Here is a 4,513-nt window from a genome sequence, read left to right as displayed (position 1 = left end):
CTGGGGCGGGTCTGCTTTGGGGCTCCAAGCCTCAGTGTCCCCATCTATAGAGATGGGGTCTTGCTGTGGCGCCCGGGCTATTCTCAAATTCGTGGGCTCAAGCGATCCGCCTGCCTCAGCCTCCTAAGTAGCTGGGACCACACGCACATATCATCATACCGAGTTCATTTTTCATCTTTTGTAGATACAGGGTCTCACTATGTTGTCCAGGTTGGTCTCAAACTCCTGGCCTCAAGTGATCCTCCCATCCCGGCCTCCCAAAGCGCTGGGATGATAGGCGTGAGCCACTGTGCGCGGCCACCTCACAGGAACATTAGACAGATCAGAACGTGAATACATGTCACGGCAGAGGCTGACCCATATTTATTTAACGTTTAGATATTTTGTTCCCCGTGGACTTTTTTGCGTCGTCTGAGGTTATTTAAAATATGGCTTAAAATGCTGTTTATTGGCTGGGTGCAGTGGTTCATGCCTGTAATCCCAGCACTTTGGGAGGCCGAGGTGGGAGGATCCCTTGAGGCCAGGAGTTCGAGACCAGCCTGGGCAATATAACGAGCAAAAATGATTTATTTTTCTTTTTTCTTTTTTGAGACAGAGTCTTGCTGTCTTGCCCAGGCTGGAGTGCAGCAGCAGGATCTTGGCTCACTGCAGCCTCTACCTCCCGGATTCAAGCAATTCTCCTGCCTCAGCCTCCTGAATAGCTGGGATTACAGGCACACGCCACCATGTCCAGCTAATTTTTCTATTTTAGTAGAGACTGGGTTTCACCATGTTGGCCAGGCTGGTCTTGAACTCCTGACCTCAAGTGATCCTCCCACCTCGGCCTCCCAAAGTGCTGGGATTACAGGCATGAGCCACCACACCCAGCCAAAGTTTTTAATTTTTTTTAATACGAAAAGTTTAAAAATTAGCTGAGCATGGTAGTCCCAGCTACTCAGGAGGCTGAGATGGGAGGATCCCTTGAACCCAGGGGTTCGAAGCTGCAATGAACTATGATTGCGCCACTGTACTCCAGCCTGGGCAACAGAGCGAGACCCTGTCTTAAAAAAATAAATAAAACACAGCGAGCCCAATGCTAAAAACAATGCCAAATGTCACGTGATGCTACTTGTCAGCTACTGTGATTCACCGATGGCATCTGCCACGGGACATCGGGCCTTGGTGGGCTCACGGGGGAGGTGGCGGAATAGCTGGCCTCATCCCAGGTCTGGGGGTCGATCCTGAACCACGAGATAGAGAGAGAGAGAGCGGAGTCCCAAGCCTGGCACACAGCTGTCCTGAGCTGGCATCCCCACACCCGATTCCCCCTGCCCTGCCTGGCCGGTGACTGCATTTTTACCCTTAGAGCTGTCTCCTGGGAGGAGGTGCTGGAGCTGCCCAGAACCGGGGGTCCCAGTGGAACACAAGCCCCCATCCTCCACTCTTCCTCGGTCACCCTGGCAGCGGGGAGGGGAGGGGAGGGGAGGCCAAGGTTACTGAGCCCCTCCCCCTGCCTGGCTATAATTAGCCCGTAGATGAATTAAACATGAGGCTGGGCCTGTCTGGGCGGCAGCGGAGGCTGCAGCATCGTCCCTGACACTATAATTGTTCCCGGGCAGAGGCAGGCAGAGGACAGGGCTGATGTGTGAGGCTGGTGGAGGTAGGGACGCACTCGCTGGGCAGGGCTGTGGGAACACAGCTGTGTGGGGCCCGCGCACGTCTTTGGCAGGTACACGTGTGTCCCCGCGTGCACGTGTGTGTGGTCCTTGGGGCTCTCCAGGTGTGGGGGGCCCTTGGGCCTGGAGAAGGCTCCAGGCTCAGGAGTCCCAGAATGAAGGTGGCAGCACCATAAGGGACACGAAAGGGGACTCTCCATCCAGCCCCATCTCCAGCAGCTGCTAACAGCCGGCACGGTAATTCACGCCTGTAATCCCAGCACTTTGAGAAGCCAAAGAGGGAGGATCACTTGAGGCCAGGAGTTCAAGACCAGCCTGGGCAACACAGCGAGACCCCATTTCTACAAGAAGCTTAAAAATTAACCGGTGTGGTGGTTCACACCTGTCATCACAGCTACTTGGGAGGCTGAGGCAGGAGGATTGCTTGAACTTGAGAGGTGGAGGCTGCAGGGAGCCAAGATCGTGCCACTGCACTCCTGCCTGGAAGACAGAGCAAGACTCTGTCTTAAAAAAAAAAAAAAAAGAGGCCGAGCACGGTGGCTCAGGATCACGAGGTCAAGAGACCGAGACCATCCTGGTCAACATGGTGAAACCCCGTCTCTACTAAAAAATACAAAAATTAGCTGGGCGTGGTGGTGCACGCTTGTAATCCCAGCTACTCTGGAGGCTGAGCTAGGAGAATCGCTTGAACCCGGGAGGCAGAGGTTGCAGTGAGCTGAGATTGCACCATCGCACTCCAGCCTGGGCAACAAGAGCGAAACTCAGTCTCAAAAAAATAAAAATAAAAATAAAATAAGCTGCCACCATCAGTGGTCACACCTTCGTGGGAAGCCACCATTCCAACCTCCCATCACTAAGTCCCAGACTCCCTCATCCACAGCGCCATCGGGCACTCGGGCACCGTAGCTGTATTTCCAGCACTCGGGCTACTGATGGGAACCCATCAGTGCAGTTTGCAGTGAACATGCCTATCAGGTTCTGTCTCTCCCGGACTGGGAGCCCTCTCAGGACTGAGTCTCTGGACCCCACATGGCCCAGCTTGGGTGGGGTTCCCATCATAGGGGGACGGTTCTGGGGTCTTTGGAGTTTGGGGAGGTGGAGAGGCTGCGGATGAGGGAAACGTCCTTTAGGTCTAGAAACATCTGCAAATTGATGGACACCGTTGAGCCTCGTGGGCATTTGCTTCCCACTCCAAAAACCATCATCCTCCCATTTTACAAGGGAGGGAAACTGAGGCTGAGAGCCAGTGACCTGCCCAAGTGGCACAGAGGGGAGGGCACAGAGCCTGGAGGACCTAATGGCTCCATTAAGACCGTTATCGGGCTGGGTGAGGTGGCTCACGCCTGTAATCCCAACATTTTTAGGAGGTTCAGGAGGGAGGATCACTTGAGGCCAAGAGGTCAAGACAAGCCTGGACAACACAGTGGGGTCCCATCTGCACCAAAAAGAAATTAAAAACTTACGGTGGTGCAGGGGTGTAGTCCCGACTCCTCAGGAGGCTGAGGCAGGAGGATCGCTTGAGCCCAGGAGGTAGAGTCTGCAGTGAGCTGTGATTGTACCACTGCACTCCAGTCTCGGCAACAGAGCGAGACCCTGCCTCAAAAATAAAAAATAAAAAAGTCCTGTTGCAGTGGCTCACACCTGTAATCCCAGCACTTTGAGAGGCCAAGGCGGCGGATCACAAGGTCAGGAGTTCGAGACCAGCCTGACCAACATGGTGAAAACCCATCTCTACTAAAAATACAAAAATCAGCCGGGCGTGGTGGTGCACACCTGTAATCGCAGCTACTCAGGAGGCTGAGGCAGGAGAATTGCTTGAACCCAGGAGGTGGAGGTTGCAGTGAGCCGAGACCGTGCCGCTGCACTCCAGCCTGGGTGACAGAGTGAGACTCCATCTCAAAAAAAAGAAAAAGAAAAAAAAGACCACTTTTAGTCACTCTTAGCCACTCATACCTTCATGAACATGGAACTCTCTAGGGCAGACCCCTGGATGGGAGCTGGGGCTGGGGTCAAAGCCTAGGCTGGAAGCATCATGAGGTATTCGGCTTTTGGATGGCGTGAGAGAGGAGGGTGACTTCAGGCCTGCTCCTCTCCTCTCTGGGCCTCAGTCTTCCCATCCAGGAGATGGGATGATGGTGACTGGAGACAGTCTTGTTGGGGGCAGGGAAAACGGTGTCAGGATGTCATTCCCGGACTTCCACCACCTGGCCCTGTACCCGTGAAATTCTTTCCCTGACCGTGGTCCCCGGCCCCCAGGAGATGGTGAAATCTCCCCAACAGCCTGCTGATAGCAACTTTAAGTCTCTGCAGAGAGGAGGCGGGGGGTGGAGTTGCAGTGAGCTGAGATGGTGCCATTGCACTCCAGCCTGGGTAAGAGAGCGAGACTCCGTCTCAAAAAAAAATTTTTTGAGATGAGGAGAGTGTGTAAACCCCTGGCACGTGCTCAGTGCGTGCAGAGCAGTTTCTGCAACCGTAGCACCAAGCAAGCTGGTGTAGATCATTTTCTTTTAACAGTTATAAATTCATTTCAATGTATATATTCCCCCAAATTTATATACAGCATCTACTCTACTCAAAAAAGATATATATCTGGGTTTTCATGGCAGGACATAAAGGGTGCATTTTAAAAATAAATATATTTTGTCAGATAACAATGGGAGGAGGAGTCGCTTTAGAGAAAAGTGATGGTGAGAATGAAGGAAGCCTGGAACCAGGAACCGCTCACAGTAATAGATTTCTCAACTGTTCCTGAGCCCGGTAATTAATCCTGAGGGGCTAATTAAATTCCAGCTTCCTCTCTAGCCACTCAGCAGCCTCCCTCCCGGCCTCCCTCTCCCCCGGGGAGGCCGGGCCTGGCT

The sequence above is a fragment of the Aotus nancymaae genome, unplaced genomic scaffold (genome assembly GCF_030222135.1).
Source record: "Aotus nancymaae isolate 86718 unplaced genomic scaffold, 86718_ANA_hifiasm-v0.15.2.pri h1tg000028l, whole genome shotgun sequence".
Classification (NCBI taxonomy): Eukaryota; Metazoa; Chordata; class Mammalia; order Primates; family Aotidae; genus Aotus; species Aotus nancymaae.
This window is presented reverse-complemented; position numbering follows the sequence as displayed.